Here is an 18,177-nt window from a genome sequence, read left to right as displayed (position 1 = left end):
TAAATTTGTCATTATAGTTACGTTAATCACAGTTATTGTTATATTTGCTGTTATAGTTACGTTTATCAAAATGATCACATGTGAGATTACTGAGAAACAGATGTGTCTCAGATATCGAAAGTGTCAGTTTGTCCTCCATTTGATCTCTTTATAATTACAATCTAATGTGAGTAAATTTAGAGAAAAGCGGTGCTTAACTTAATGCTTTGTTAGTGCTGGGTTGTAACTGATTATGTGTAATCTGGATTATGTAATCAGATACCAAAAATTAAGAACTTGTAATTAGTTTTGTAATTAGCTCCTGACTAACACATTTTAATTATTATTTGAGGTATTACTCAGTGAGTCATTCCATGCATTACATGTATTTGGAAGGCTTTTGTCTTTCAAATACATAAAATGCACATTTACATTATTTAGTGTAACACATGCCTACCTGCAACCCCTTTGACACAAAATATTTAGATTTTAAGTAAGAACTCAATAATTTAACACATTCACATGTTCACAGTTCTCAAGGTTTACAGAAACTCTGGCGTAATGTTATGTTTAATGTACTTAAACTTATGAGTTCAGTAAATAATCAGTAAAAAGTAGTCAGAATACTTATTGTGTTATCCAATGGATCCCTAAAAAGTAACTAACACAATTAGTGACTTTTTGTAGTATTGAAATGCATTATTTTTGAAAGTAATGTTCCCTAACACTATGCTATCTACACTAAGAAGTTTTTGAACAGTAAGATTTTTAATGTTTTTTTTTTAAAGAAGTCTCTTCTGCTCACCAAGCCTGCATTTATTTGATCCAAAGTACAGCAAAAACAGTAAAATTCTGAAATATTTTAACTATTTAAAATAACTGCTTTTTATTTCAATGTATTTTAAAATGTAATTTATTCCTGTGATTTCAAAGCTGAATTTGTAATCATTACTTAATCATCATTACTCCAGTCACATGATCCTTCTGATTTGCTGCTCAAAAAACATTTTTTATTATTATGTTAAAAACAGCTGAGTAGAATTTTTTCAGGTTTCTTTGATGAATAGAATGTTCAGAAGAACTGCATTTATCTGAAATAGAAATCTTTTGTAACATTATAAATGTCTTTATCATCACTTTTGATCAATGTAAAGCATCTCAGCCTTAAAAAAAAAAAGTACCAATTTCTATAATTTCTTTCCCGAAAATAAAAAAAATTATACTGACTCCAAGCTTTTAAACAGTATAGTGTATAATGTTATAAAAGCTTTTTATTTCAAGTAAATGCTGATTTTTGGATCTTTATATTCATCAAAGAATCTTGAAAAAATGTACTTAACTGTTTTAAATATTGATAATAATTTTAATCATAAAAAAATGTTTCTTGAGCAGCAAATCAGCACATTAGAATGATTTCTGAAGGAACATGTGACACTGAAGACTGGAGTAAAGATGCTGAAAATTCAGCTTTGATCACAGAAATAAACTACTTTTTAAAATATATTTAAATAGAAAGCAGTTATTTTAAATAGTAAAAATATTTCAAAATATTACTGCTTTTGCTGTACTTTGGATCAAATAAATGCAGGCTTGGTGAGCAGAAGAAACTTGTTTAAAAAACATAAAAAATCTTACTGTATCTATCTATCGATCTATCTATTATTTATATATATATATATATCCGTGTGTGTTATTCGTGGTGCGGTATATCGATGTGGTTGGTAACAGGGAGGCACAGCTCAGCAAGATACATGGAAAATGCTGGAGTCCCGACGGGACATCAGCAGATTGGTGTGCCAGCATGTGTCCAGCACCATGACCTGCTGGACTTGTGTGTGTGTGTGTGTGTGTGTTACTGTCTCTTGGCTTGGTGATGTGCTTCAGCATTGTATCTGCTCCCAAACAGACCGACACTGTGCCAACGCTGTGCTATTCACAGAATTCACCCGTCGCCCTTCAATGGGCCGATTCGAGCCCGAGTGTGAATTTCAGCAGGACGGGTCCATCCACCTCTGAACATACGACACCAAACGGGCCTGAGATCCACATCAGACGCACCGTGTGTAAGGGGACGTTCGCTTACAGACGAGGGTCAGCGCGTGTCGAAGCGTTCCCAGCGTTTAGCCGTTGATTGACCGTCTGACTGACAGCTGTGAAATTCTCAAGTGCAGACGAATGACCGACTCGTAACCTTTCACAAATGTTCGTCCTCGACCTGAGACTTGGAAAGGAGGACAAAAAGACGGTTTATACACTTTACAGGTTTAAGACAAATAAAGCAGCAAACAATTGCTTTTTTTTTTTTTTTTTATCAATTTCCTTACTTCTTACAGTAATATATGACTATTTACAGTGCCTTGCGAAAGTATTCATACCCCTTCATTTTTTCGCATTTTGTTGTGTTGCTGCCTTGATAAACTGTTTTTTTTTTTTTTTTTTTTTTTTTTTTTTTAGTATTACTATTAGTAGAGCTGTCAATTGATTAAAAAATATTAATAAAATGGATTGATATGCCCATTAATTAATCAAATTAATAACAGTTGATCACCAATATCAGCTGAGTACAACAGCGTTTTGGTGCCACATTAAAAAAATCGAAAACTGCACGATTAAAGTCGAAATATTTCAAGAATAAAGTCGAAATTACGAAAATGAAGTCTAAATATTCCCAGAATAAAGTTGAAATGTTTAGAGAATTTAAATCGTAGAAATTAAAATAAAATTTTGACTTTATTCTCATAATATTTTGATATTACTCTCATAATATTTCAACTTTATTCTCATAATTTTGACTTTATTCTCATAGTATTTTGACTTTATTCTCAAAATATTTCAACTTTAGCTTTGTAGTATTTCTACTTTATTTTGACTTTATTCTTGTAATATTTTAACTTTATTTTCGTAATATATTGACTTTATTCTCATAATATTTTGACTTTATTCTTGAAATTTTTTACTTTATTCTCGTAATATTTCAACTTTATTCTCATTATATTGCAACTTCAATCTCATGATCTTAGATTTTTTATTTTTTAACATGACACTAAAACGCCATCATAGCTGAGAAAGATAGTTCAGTATAAGTCAATATGTTGTTTGTTTTATGTCATCGCTGACCTTCAGTCCACAGAAATCCATCAGTCCAGTTTATTAATCTGACAGCACTAACATTGGTCATTTGTATTTATTTATTTTTGGCAAAAATGTCCTTTAAATTCAGGCAATATTTCATGATGTTATACTCGTTAATTTTAGCCAGTTTCACTCTTCAATTTTGTTTTATTTTTAGGTGATGACAGTGTGGTTAGCCTCTGTGTGCGGTCATGTGTTTTGGAGGAGGTGTGGCTTTGGAGACTGGTTATGCAGGGAGGGTGGGATCTTATGCTTTCAGAGCTAGCTTGCTATTGCTAGCCTCTCCGAAATCGCCTACCGTATCTTTAATAAGTCATTTCTACCTGATTTCATGTATAAAAAAGTTCTAGAGAGGTCTTGAGGTCATCTTGAGGTTTTTTTTTCTGCTGCTGCAAACGCCCTTGATGTTGAGCTCCAAACGGCTGTGATTGTGTGCCGGATGTTCCCTGCTGTAGTGATTATAGTGGCGTATCAGCAGATAGTGGATGGATGTGTGTGTTTGGATGTGATCTGTACAGCTTGTGCTTGTGAATATTGTGTCTGCAGTGAAACACACACGCGGTCATCTGATCTGCTGTGAAGTTGTGTGTCCTCCACTCTCACGGATCCATAGGTGACGTCCTGCTCGTTGGTTTGGCTTTGAATGGGCGGAATCTGCATTGTGCTGAATGCAGGAGGAAACCCGAGTCTGGTGGATGAGTGAGGACTGAGAGAGTAAAGAACAATCCAGTGAATCAGTATTACAATAGTAGAGGCTCATGGGAAACGACATGTCCAGATGAGACTCCAGCGCTGCGGCACAATTCACAGTCTAAACATCATAAATAAATAACTTTTTTCTCTATCAACATTATTTGCCACTATATTTTGCTTGAAAGTGAATAATGCATTTCAAACAAATGATTTTAAAAATATCTCAACTTTATTCTCATAGTATTTCGACCTTACTCTTGAAATATTTCAACATTATTCTCGTAGTATTCCAACTTTATTCTCGTAGTATTACCACTTTATTCTCGTAGTATTACGACTATATTCTCGTAGTTTACTTTATTCTCGTAGTATTCCGACTTTATTCTCGTAGTATTCCGACTTTATTCTCGTAGTATTACGACTTTATTCTCGTAGTATTCTGACTTTATTTCGTAGTATTACGACTTTATTTCGTAGTATTCTGACTTTATTCTCGTAGTATTCCGACTATATTCTCGTAGTATTCTGACTTTATTCTCGTAGTATTTTGAATTTATTCGTGAGTATTCTGACTTTATTCTCGTAGTATTACGACTATATTCTCGTAGTATTCCGACTATATTCTCGTAGTATTACGACTTTATTCTCGTAGTATTACTTTATTCTCGTAGTATTCCGACTTTATTCTCATAGTATTCCGACTATATTCTCGTAGTATTACGACTATATTCTCGTAGTATTACGACTTTATTCTCGTAGTATTCCGACTTTATTCTCGTAGTATTCCGACTTTATTCTCGTAGTATTACGACTTTATTCTCGTAGTATTCCCACTTTATTTTCGTAGTATTACGACTTTATTCTCGTAGTATTCCCACTTTATTCTCGTAGTATTACGACTTTATTCTCGTAGCATTCCGACTTTATTCTCGTAGTATTCCCACTTTATTCTCGTAGTATTCCGACTTTATTACAACTTTATTCTCGTAGTATTCCGACTTTATTCTCGTAGTATTACGACTTTATTCTTGTAGTATTCCCACTTTATTTTTGTAGTATTACAACTTTATTCTCGTAGTATTCCGACTTTATTCTCGTAGTATTACAACTTTATTCTCGTAGTATTCCCACTTTATTCTCGTAGTATTTTGAATTTATTCATGAGTATTCTGACTTTATTCTCGTAGTATTCCCACTTTATTCTCGTAGTATTCCCATTTTATTCTCGTAGTATTCCCACTTTATTCTCGTAGTATTACGACTTTATTCTCGTAGTATTCCCACTTTATTCTCGTAGTATTTTGAATTTATTCGTGAGTATTCCGACTTTATTCTCGTAGTATTCCGACTTTATTCTCGTAGTATTCCCACTTTATTCTCGTAGTATTCCCACTTTATTCTCGTAGTATTACGACTTTATTCTCGTAGCATTCCGACTTTATTCTCGTAGTATTCCGACTTTATTCTCGTAGTATTCCCACTTTATTACAACTTTATTCTCGTAGTATTCCGACTTTATTCTCGTAGTATTACGACTTTATTCTTGTAGTATTCCCACTTTATTTTTGTAGTATTACGACTTTATTCTCGTAGTATTCCGACTTTATTCTCGTAGTATTACAACTTTATTCTCGTAGTATTCCCACTTTATTCTCGTAGTATTTCGACTTTATTCTCGTAGTATTCCCACTTTATTCTCGTAGTATTTTGAATTTATTCGTGAGTATTCTGACTTTATTCTCGTAGTATTCCCACTTTATTTATTACAACTTTATTCTCGTAGTATTCCGACTTTATTCTCGTAGTATTATGACTTTATTCTCGTAGTATTCCCACTTTATTTTCGTAGTATTCCCACTTTATTTTCGTAGTATTCCCACTTTATTTTCGTAGTATTCCGACTTTATTCTCGTAGTATTACGACTTTATTCTCGTAGTATTCCCACTTTATTTTCGTAGTATTCCCACTTTATTTTTGTAGTATTACGACTTTATTCTCGTAGTATTCCGACTTTATTCTCGTAGTATTACAACTTTATTCTCGTAGTATTCCCACTTTATTCTCGTAGTATTACAACTTTATTCTCGTAGTATTCCCACTTTATTCTCGTAGTATTTTGAATTTATTCGTGAGTATTCTGACTTTATTCTCGTAGTATTCCGACTTTATTCTCGTAGTATTCCCACTTTATTCTCGTAGTATTCCCACTTTATTCTCGTAGTATTACGACTTTATTCTCGTAGTATTCCGACTTTATTCTCGTAGTATTTCGACTTTGTTCTCGTAGTATTCCCACTTTATTCTCGTAGTATTCCCACTTTATTCTCGTAGTATTCCCACTTTATTCTCGTAGTATTACGACTTTATTCTCGTAGTATTCCCACTTTATTCTCGTAGTATTCCCACTTTATTCTCGTAGTATTCCGACTTTATTCTCGTAGTATTTCGACTTTGTTCTCGTAGTATTCCCACTTTATTCTCGTAGTATTCCGACTTTATTCTCGTAGTATTTCGACTTTGTTCTCGTAGTATTCCCACTTTATTCTCGTAGTATTCCCACTTTATTTTCGTAGTATTCCCACTTTATTTTCGTAGTATTACGACTTTATTCTCGTAGTATTACAACTTTATTCTCGTAGTATTCCCACTTTATTCTCGTAGTATTACGACTTTATTCTCGTAGTATTCCCACTTTATTTTCGTAGTATTCCCACTTTATTCTCGTAGTATTCCCACTTTATTCTCGTAGTATTTTGAATTTATTCGTGAGTATTCTGACTTTATTCTCGTAGTATTCCGACTTTATTCTCGTAGTATTCCCACTTTATTCTCGTAGTATTACGACTTTATTCTCGTAGTATTCCGACTTTATTCTCATAGTATTTCGACTTTGTTCTCGTAGTATTCCCACTATATTCTCGTAGTATTACAACTTTATTCTCGTAGTATTCCGACTTTATTCTCGTGGTATTACGACTTTATTCTCGTAGTATTCCCACTTTATTTTCGTAGTATTCCCACTTTATTTTCGTAGTATTACGACTTTATTCTCGTAGTATTACAACTTTATTCTCGTAGTATTCCCACTTTATTCTCGTAGTATTACGACTTTATTCTCGTAGTATTCCCACTTTATTCTCGTAGTATTATTTGACTTTATTCTTAGTATTCCGACTTTATTCTTAGTATTCCCACTTTATTCTCGTAGTATTATTCCCACTTTATTCTCGTAGTATTCCACTTTATTTTCGTAGTATTCCCACTTTATTCTCGTAGTATTATTTCGTAGTATTACGACTTTATTCTCGTAGTATTACAACTTTATTCTCGTAGTATTCCCACTTTATTTTCGTAGTATTCCCACTTTATTCTCGTAGTATTCCCACTTTATTCTCGTAGTATTTTGAATTTATTCGTGAGTATTCTGACTTTATTCTCGTAGTATTCCGACTTTATTCTCGTAGTATTCCCACTTTATTCTCGTAGTATTCCCACTTTATTCTCGTAGTATTCCCACTTTATTCTCGTAGTATTACGACTTTATTCTCGTAGTATTCCCACTTTATTCTCGTAGTATTTAGACTTTATTCCCGTAATATTTTGTCTTTATATTTTAAATATTATGATCTTGTAATCTTAGATTTAAAAAAAAAATTGGAAAAAACTTGGCACTAAAACGCCATTGTAGTTGAGAAAGGTAATTTAGCTACATGCTAATACTTTCAAGCAAATGCATCAGTTTTGTGCCTGTCTCATGTGATTTTGTTTTATTGACATTATAGCAGCTGCCCTGCTGATATGGTGACCTTTATTGTTTGAATACTATTTATGACCAACAGCACACTACAGTGTGGGTAATAAAAACCTTTTGCGTCAAAATGGGTGCAACCACAATAAATACGATATTATTTGAGAATCGTAAAATGTGCAGCACTAAAATAAGCAGCGTTTCTGTCCTTAAGCATCTCGCTGCGTCCCCTGGGTTCGTCCCGCCGCTGTGAGCCCAAATGAGCCGTCGCTCCTCTACAAATCTAGGTCATTCCAGGCCGCTCCTTCTGCGATACCTTAAAAAAAGAGAACATGAATCTGCAGGGATGCAGGAGACATCTGGAGTGCTTTTCCACTGAGATGATCACTTCTGAGAAAATATCAGAGAACAAGGTTGTAGAGAGTTTTAAAGAAACGGTTTAAAAAAACATGTTTTGTTTTTCAAACCTGTGTTGTTTGAATAAAGGACAAACTGAATAAATATTTGAATATATTTAATATCCACAATAAAATCTACTAACTGTCTCTTTCCTATAGGGCAAAAATATAAATTTTGACGAAATATATGTAGAATATATTCTATATAATATTATATGAAGGCGTGTATATATATATATGTATGTATATATATATATATATATATATATATATATATATATATAGTGATTTATTTATTTATTGTAAAATTAGTACATTTTTATTTTTAGTACAACACATATATATACTTCAAAACATTTTTGTTCATTATTTGTTGTATATTTTAAAAGATTAAAAAATGTTAAATATAACTAAAAATATAGATCCAAATATAGATTAAAAAGTTATATGTAATTATATATTATTTAATTATATGATTTAATTACATTTAAAAATGTAAAATAATTTTACATTATCTATCTATCGCCCTATCGTTCTATCTTTAAATAGGCCGACGATGTATAAAGAAATATTTTTTTCAGTTTGTGATTTTATTTATTTATTCTTTCTTTCCTTCTTTTTCTAAAAAAATACAAATTTTTAACAGCACTTATATTTGTCAAAACATTTTTTAATCATTTGTTGTATATTTAAATATGTAAGATTTAAAAATGTAAAATATAACTGAAAATATATATCCAAATATAGTTTAAAAAATTATATGTAATTATATATTATTTAATTATATGATTTAATTACATTTAAAAAAATGTAAAATAATTGTACATTATCTATCTATCTATCTTTAAACAGTACAAAAATATATGATTTTTTTTTAACCTTTTTATTTGTGATTTATTTACTGTAAAAAAAAAAAAAAAAAAAAAAAATTAAAATATATTTTTTATCATTTGTTATATATTTTGAGAGACTTAAAAATATAAAATTGAGTAAAATATAACTGAAATTATAAATCTCATTAGAATCATCTATAAATATCCTGAAAATATTTTAATAAATATATACTATTAATCAATTAAGTTTTTTAACCTATATATTTGGCAAAATCTTCAATTGTTGTGTATTTTGAAACATTTAAAAATGTAAAATATAACTGAAAGTTAAAAACTTTTTTTTTTTAAATCACTTTTTTAATAGCTGTCTTTCATATAAAAGTTTGGAATTGCATATCCAAGTTTTCACACGATTGCATAATGTGTACAAACGATGGCCTCACATTTGACGTCAAATAACATGTGACATTTGATTTCATAGTTATAAAATATTCAGTATATCTATTCCTCACATGTTTTTTTAACTGTTAAATGTTGTGGTTTGCTGATATTATTGTGGCAGACAAGGAATTGATTGTGTATTTGTTCCCATTCTGTAGGTTTTCTCAAAGCCTGCTAATCCGAACGCTCATCCTCATGTTCTCAGCACCTAATTCTCTATTCCTGTCATGCTAAACTTCCTGGTCTCCCGTCAGGCATATTTCAGGTCAGTAACCTATGAAGCTGTGACGCACCTTTGGGCTGTTTACTCTGTCTGCTCTGTGTGTGTGTCTGTGTGTGTTTGTGTGTGTGAGCTGATCTGAGCCAGTCAGAAACGCTGAGTCAGTTCAGACTCTCACTGCTTGAGTGGGCGTGTCCGTTTGTGGCTCTGGCTCCGCCCCCTCTGTGATCCACCCACTCTGCTCATTTGTTTAACTCTGTGTCACCATTAGCTGGCTCCGCCCCCCTCTGTGTTTAAAGAAACAAAGCCAGACAGAGAGAAAGTCCAGTCTCACATATTTGTTTTTCTGACTGCATTCTGTCTAAAGTATGTGACCTTTCCACATTTTAATGGCTCTTCACACAAAAATGTGCACGTTTCACAACCTAGTGTTTATGTGACCAAAAAGACTGTTTATGTGCTTTTATATGTTTAAAGAAAACATTTGAATCATGCATGCATGCATGTGGTTTAATAGGAGAGAAAAGCACTTTTGTCTGAATGCATGCGCGGGTCAGCATGTCACAGCGTGTGAGTTTTGCTGAGGTCTTTATGATGGAGGAATTTCGTTTGTTCAATCTCCATTTGGCTCTAATTGTTCTCCACAGCGTGAAACTCGCTCGGTCAGCGCGACCCCTGAATAAAGCCGTTCGATAATGTTTTCTGTCATTTGCAGCTGCAATAATAAATCAGCAGATGTGTGGAGTTTGAGCGCTTCACGCAGTTTTGTATCCACACAGTAAAAAATACCGTTGATTTACCACAGTACATGTTCAATAAACATCTATTTCAGACCAATAACTCAGCTCTCCTTGACCTGCTGTCTGTATTTTAGTATTCGTCATATTTGCGCTCACCTTTTGACGCCCATTTCCACCCAGATTCACGGCGCGGTGCAAAGGACAAGTGTGAAATCGGCTCGCTGGACGGCATTCAGAGCGTCGTGAGCCGCGGTTTACCTTGAAACAGATAAGAGTCTGTGCGGATTAATCTTTTACTACGGTATGATGGTGAAATCACTGAGCTTTAATGTCTTAGTAGTTTCTCCTAGATAAAAAAATGGATCAAAGGAGAGCAGATGGAGAATCAAATCTCTGAAAGACTCTAGTAACCTCAAGAGATTCAGAAGAGGTTGATCCTATAAATATGAACTTGGTCGTTTCTCATATTGTATACACATTCAGTTCATATCTCTGTTTTATTACTGTATGTGAGTGATTGATTTGTGTCTAAAGTTGTGTTCTGTTAGTATCACTGATGTACTATTATAGTTTTTAATTATTTATTTTTTTAGGATTTTACTTCATTTTTTTTTTAGCAATTTTGTTTTGTGTTTTTGCCATTTTTATTACTTAAAAATATGTCTATGTAGTTTTTATTAATTCTGTTTATTAGTTTATTTAGTTTTAGTCATTCAGGTTAAACTAAATGAAAATAAGAAATGCTGCCATTGCAGTTAAGATATGTTTATGAAATTAAAATATCTTTACTTTTTTTTTTTTTTTTTTTTTTTTAATAATGAAAATGTTTATTTTATGGATTTAGTTTTAGTTGACCTTTTTTTTGTTTGTTTGTTTTTTTAGTATCACTGATATGCTATTATAGTTTTTGTTAATATTTTGAATTAGATTTTTATTTTCTGTGATTTCAGTTTAATTTTAGTTAAAGTTTTAATAAATAATTTACTTAAATGAAAATAAGAAATGCTGCTATGGCAGTTAGATATTTTTATTTAGTATCACTGATATACTATTCAATTTTTTACTGATATTTTGAGTTAGATTTTATTTTTATACTTTCAGGTTGTGTTTTTGTATTTATTTATATCTCTATTTTTATTCATTTTTATTTATTAATTGTAGTTTTATTAGTTTACTTCAAGCCAAACAAAAAAGAGGAATTTTTTTTTTTTTATTGATATTTTCAGTTTGTGTTTTTGTATTTATTTTTAAATATCCCTATTTTTATAAATTTTTATTTTATGGCTTTAGTTTTAGTTAACCTTTTTTTGTCTTTTAGTTTTTTTGTTTTTAGTTTTACTGATATAGTATTATACTAGTATAGTATGGTATTTTGAGTTAGATTTTATTTGTATATTTTCTGTTGTGTTTTTGTATTTATTTTTAAATATCTATATTTTTATTCATTAGTTTTAGTTTATTTACTATTAGTTATTTTATTTATTTCAGTTAAACTATATGAAAATAAGAAATGTTGCCCTGGCAGTTAGATGAAATAAAATATGTTTAACTTTTTTTTTTTTTTTTTTTTTTTTTAATTCAAATAGTAAAAATATTTATTTTATGGCTTTAGTTTTAGTTAACCTTTGTTTGTTTGTTTGTTTTTTTTTAGTATCGCTGATACACTATTATAGTTTTATTTATATATAGATATATTTATATCTCTGTTTTTATTATTTTATTAGTTTAGTTCAAGTTAAACCAAAAAGGAGAAATGTAGCCTTTTTAAAAACGGTATTTTATATGTACGATTTATTTATTTTTATTAAAATTAAAAATTGTAATTTTATTATATTATATTTAATAATATATTTCAATATAATTGTTAAAATATTTTATATTATTTAGCATAATTTTATTTAAAATGATTTTACAGTTTTTAGTTAAACTGGTCTAAAGCAGTAGTTTTCAACCAGAAGGGGTGTAGGATGACTTAAAATGATTAAAATTTTATATTTAAGTTATATTAAAATAAACTTAACTAAAATGCTAAAAAACTTCAAGTCAAGGTGTATAGCTACGTTTTTGCGTTCTTTTTTTTATTTCCCCCCTCAACTACTGTTGTTTTTATTAAATACAGCACAGTTCTTGAAGCTTCTGGAACCATAAAATAATTGTGGTTAAATCATTGAACACACTGACACTCCCAGTCTCTGTTAACAGTTAAAAACAAGCAGATTTGTCATCAGATACTGTGTTAGAATCACTAATCTAAATCTAAATCTAATTTTAGGAGAAACGAAGCCGATATATGTATAAATCAAGCTTTTGTGGTGATATAATGTTAGTAAAGTGGAACTAGCACTACTGATCAACAATTAGTTAATCTACCAACTTCCTTAAAGTGATAAAACCACTTGTAATGTTGGCATAAATAATCCTTCTGTTTATGAAATACTCTACGTTTGGTTTATGCGGCATGAGTGAGTGGTTTTATTTCCCCATTTGTATTTACAGTAAACGCACTACACGTGTTGTGCAACCCGCTGTGTTTACGCGCATGTGGTTTCCAGCGAATTCAGCACGGTTCACAGTAAACTCTCGGACAGGGCGTCCAGTAAGCGTTCTCACACACACACACACACATACTGACCTGCAAACAGTGCAGCACAGCTGTAATTAGAGGTTGAGTCATGGGTTGCACAATGCAGGACGTGTAATCATATTACTGCAGCTTATCTGTCTCGCCAAGGGCACCTCGTGTACTCTGATCCCGCTTCAGGCCACGCGCTGCCCCTGTGTGTGTAAAACAGATCAGCAGAGAGAGATAACATGCATCAGATACATCCCGTTCACACAGGACATGCAGTAAAATCAGCCTGACAGAAAATGCAGGCGCTGGAGCACAAAACACGTCTCTTGTGCTCAGCGAGGCTGCATTTATTTGATCAAAAATACTGTAAAAAATGTGAAATATTTTTAGAATTCGAAATAAATGTTTCCTACGTGAATCTATGTTGAAATGAAATTTATTGCTGTGATCAAAGCTGAATTTTCAGCATCGTAAGTGTCACGTGATCCTTCAGAAATCATTCTAATATGCTGATTTGCTACTCGAGAAACATTTCTGGTTACATCATATGCTAACAGTTAAAAGTCTGAGGTCAGTAAGAGTAAAAATTCAGTATATATGTCAGTAAATATGTTTTTGTATTTGATCACTGAAATAAATAACATTTTAACAGTTATTCACATACATTCACATTTTATTTATTTTTTAAAATATTTTTATTACTTTACCTGACTTTCACTTATTTATTCATTTATTTTGCATTTTATTATTTTCATAACTTCCATTTTATTTTTTTAATCTTTTTTATTTTATTAATTTATGTGATGTCCATTTATTTTTATTTATTTATTTTTACATTTTAATAATTTACATGACTTATTTCTTACTTTTTAATTAATTTATTTTTTTAATTACACGACTCTCATTTATTTTTTATTCATTTACATGATGTCTTTTTATTTTTATTTATTTATTTTTGGCAATTAATTAATTTACATTATGTCCATTTATTTTTTATTTTATTAATTAACATGACTTTTATTTTTATTTTTTTGCATTTTATTGACTTCCATTTTATGTTTTTATATATATATTTACAATTTTATTAATTTACATGACTTCCTTTTATTTTTATTGTTTTATTTTCTTAATTTATATGGTGTCCATTAATTTTAATTTTAATTTTAATTTTAATTATTTACATGACTTCCAAGTCTAGAAATCATAGTTTTAACTTTCTGTTCATCTGTGAATCCTGAAACATAAAAAGTATGACGGTTTCCACAAAAATATTGTGCAGCACAACTGTTTTTAACATCGATATTAATCAGAAATCTTTGTTAAGCAGCAAATCAGCATATTAGAATGATTTCTGAAGGATCATGTGATACGGAAGACTGGAGTAATGATGCTGAAAATTCAGCTTTGATCACAGAAATAAATTACATCTTAACAGATATTCACATAGAAATCAGCCTTGGTGAGCAGAAGAGATTTATAAAGAATTTTGGATTAATCTTTTAATCGCTGTGCTCTCATCGGTGGTGGATGTGATCGTATCAGTCATTTCAGGACACAGAGTTTCATAATATGGTTTATAAAATTAAAAGTTGTGGTTTAGCAAGTTTGCTTCCTAATTTAGTTGTCTACTAAACCTAGTGTTGTATATTACAAATATAGTTGGCTCTCTGACAAAAAACTGCTTTTGTAAGTCCTTACATCTGTTCAAATCGATGGATGAACATCTCAGTGATAAGGAAGAGTGAATAAAGATAGAAGGCCATTCAAATGATCTGCTACAGGAAGTACAGAGCTTTTGTTTTCACACAGATCTTCACGCAGGCGCCTCGTTCACTCCGGGCCGTTTCCATCTGCAGTCAATGAGAGCAACAGATAAAACTCAGCGCAGACAATGGCGCTCGCTGGCTTTCTGCGGTCAGCTCGTACGGCTCTCCGGAGGATCGTAATCTGGTCCGGATGACAGACGAGGAGGAAAACGAGTCCAGATACTGCGAACGGCAGTTTGATTCATGAGAGACGTGTAGCGGGAAGTGTTTCTCGACATGAGCCCTAGTAAAGAGGTTTGGCTTTAACACATGTGCTGCCCAAACCGCACCGACAAAACAGACACATAACATGATTTATCTGCTTCATAAATATCAGTTGAATGAAGAATCTGTGTGTCTACAGCAGTCTGCTAAATGCAACTTTAAGATATTAAGATATTATAAACATTAACATCATGAATTTCTGTAAACTTGACTACATTTTATTTATTTATATTCCATTTATTTTTTATTTATTTTTTCAATTGTATTAATTTACATTACTTCCTTTTTTTATTGTTTATGTTTTCATTTAAATGCGGTCCATTTATTTATTTATTTTTATTTATTTTTTTTTAACATTTTATTAATTTACATGACTTTATGTATTTTTTATTTACATGACTTCCATTTATTTATTTATTTATTACATTTTATTAATTGACTTCACTTCCATTTAATTTTATTAATTTACATGACTTCCATTTTTTTATTATTTGTGTTAATTTAAATCATGTCCATTTATTTTTTAATTTATTTTTTAACATTTTATAAATTTACATGACTTTATGTATTTTTTTATTTACATGACTTCCATTCATTTATTTATTTATTACATTTTATTAATTGACTTGACTTCATTTAATTGTATTAATTTACATGACTTCCTTTTATTTTTATTTTTTACATTTTATTAATTTACATGACTTTCATTTTTTTTTTATTGTTTACATTAATTTAAATGATGTCCATTTTTTACATATTATAAATTTACATGACTGTATGTATTTTTTTATTTACACATGACTTCCATTTATTTATTTATTACTTTTTATTAATTTACATGACTTCCATTTTTTTTAAATGTATTCATTTAAATGATATCCATTTATTTTTAACATTTTATTAATTTACATATTTTTTTATTATTTACATGACTTACATTAATTTTGTTATTTATTGTTTACATTTTATAAATTTACATGACTTCCATTTAATAATTAAAATCTTTCATATATTTTAAAAAATGTATTAATTTCAATTATTTTATTTTCCATTTATTATTATTTTTTAAATTTTATTAATGTACACGACTTTATTTTTTATTTTATTAATTTACAATTTCCATTTATCATATTTTTTTACACGAATTTCTTTTATTTTTATTTATTCTTTTACATTTTACTAATTTACGTGACTTCCTTTTTTTTTTTTGTTTACATGACCTTCAGGTCTAGAAGTCATATTTTTAAAGTGACCTCATATATCAGGCTGCAGCATATATATTAATTTATAGTGGTTTTAGCTTATTTTAATGCCTGTTTTGTCTCATTTGAAATCATTCAGATTCATCTTGAATGAATCAAACCCCTAGTTGAGAACCACTGGTCTAAAACAGTGCTAGACCAAAAAAATCCTGCGGTAACTTACAAGGTTTCTGCCAAAATACCAACTAGAATTATTGCTTTAAGTCTCTCTTGGTCTCGGGATCCTCCTTCAATGTGGGTTTTTCGCCTGTTTAATGGCGAAAAAAGGCGAAAACGGTGCAACCGTTGACGTCTGGAGCACAAATGCTGAACTTTCAGCCTCTGTTCTGCAGGTTTGATCATTAACAGTAACAGTAAAAGTAATGCTTGACTTATTAATCAGCACTAATTAACCCAGAACAGCCGCATTTCCAAATGAATCACGGGGTAATCGGCAGAGAAGCGCATGGCGTGTGGAAGGATAAATGTCATGTTGTGTTGTCACTAAACCCAGAGAGAGAGAGCAGAGAAATGGCAGTCTGTCTGGACGTTACATAAGCTGTCATTATGTGCCATTCTTGCTCCGGGGCTCGGTTACATCACTCTGAACTTTGCCGTGCTGCGCTGCTGTTATTTTTGGAAGCCGTGTGAGAACTGCTAATGTCGGTTACCTGAATGGTGCGCGTCGGCTTTGCTCCGCAGAGCCGAGAGGAAAAAAACGAGGGAAGTGGGGAAAGTAAACAAGAACAAAGACATCCGTCTTCCCGTCAGACGCTCCGGGGAAAAGAGGGAGCGCGAGAGGAAAAAAAACAACGCGGTTCAGCTGAGGATTGTTGATGAGTTTACAGTTTTTCTCCAGGAAGAAATGAGTGCATGGAGAAATCCACAGAAACAGGCGGACGCTCTATCAAACGCGCCGTAACACGAGCCCGTCCCGTAAACATCAGCGGCCTCCATAATAGATCGTGTCATCGTGACATCAGGCTCGATCTGTTTCGTGTTAAACCTCCTTTGACGCCAGATGTGAATCAGGAAATAGATTACAATAGACAATAGAGGTTTCAGATCAGAAAAGATGGTGTATTTTAATAAATTCTCAATGTCATTTACAGTGTACAGCATTCACAAAGCATTTAGTTTCATATTTGACAGGAAAAAATGGAAGGCCGGACTTGATTATGTCTATTAGATCAGCGGTGCTGACAAACCTCATAAAACAAGTAGAGAAATATTATTAAAAAAAAATATATATATATATGTTTCATAGCAAATATTGGCTGCATGACTTCTTTATATTGTTGCAAAAGTACGTATATTATCCAATACAAAAATAAATTTGACTTGCCTAGAATTTTTTTTAATATTAATTTTATTATTTATTCTAATGGTATTTTAAAATTGGATGAATTTACATTTATTTCCATTTATTTTTATTTTTTAAATTGTATACATTTACTTGACTTCCATATATTTATTTATTTATTTATTTTACATTTTATTAATTTACATGACTTACATTTATTTTTATTTATTTTTTAAATTGTATTCATTTACATGACTTACATTTTTATTTATTTATATTTAGCATTTTATTAATTTACATAACTTTCATTTTATTTGTAAAAATATATATTTTTTTTAATTTTATTCATTCACATGATGTCCATTTATTTTATTTTATTTTGTTTTATTTTATTTTTATTAATTTACATGACTTCCAGGTTTAGAAATCATATTTAAAAAAAAAAAAAGACAGAAAAAATGGAAGGCCGGGATTGCTTATATCCATTAGATCAGTGGTTCTAACCAACCAGATAAATATTATTATAAATATTATTACAAATAAAAAATATTATTAATAAAATGTTTCATAAATATGAATATTTATATTTAATTTGTATTATATTAATATTGATATTGAATGTTTATTAATATAATTATTTAAAAATATTTATTTATTTTGTCTTGGAAAGAAAAACATATTGTAAAACCTGGATATACATACCATCAATTTTTTGGAATAATGAAAATTTAATGTACTGTAATATAAAAATCAGCATATTAGAATGATTTCTGAAGGATCATGTGACACTGAAGACTCCAGTAATGATGCTGAAAATTCAGCTTTGATCACAGGAATAAATTACAT

General features: G+C 30.6%; 1 long non-coding RNA gene across 2 annotated transcripts; it reads right to left on the bottom strand.

Annotated features, from left to right (window-relative positions):
• Positions 1–7,130: 7,130 nt before the first annotated feature.
• LOC127172715 (uncharacterized) lies at positions 7,131–16,909 on the bottom strand. Of its 2 annotated transcripts, none has more exons than XR_007828662.1 (4): positions 16,700–16,909; positions 12,818–12,960; positions 10,342–10,443; positions 7,131–7,943 (listed from the first exon to the last, which is right to left on the bottom strand). It is a non-coding gene; the product is annotated as an uncharacterized LOC127172715 (long non-coding RNA). The 2 variants fall into 2 exon arrangements; XR_007828661.1 differs by lacking the exon at positions 7,131–7,943 and adding an exon at positions 9,086–9,732.
• Positions 16,910–18,177: the final 1,268 nt, after the last annotated feature.

The sequence above is a fragment of the Labeo rohita genome, chromosome 11 (assembly GCF_022985175.1).
Source record: "Labeo rohita strain BAU-BD-2019 chromosome 11, IGBB_LRoh.1.0, whole genome shotgun sequence".
Lineage (NCBI taxonomy): Eukaryota > Metazoa > Chordata > Actinopteri > Cypriniformes > Cyprinidae > Labeo > Labeo rohita.
Note: the sequence above shows the minus strand (reverse complement) of the source record. Positions and strands in the feature narration are given on the sequence as shown.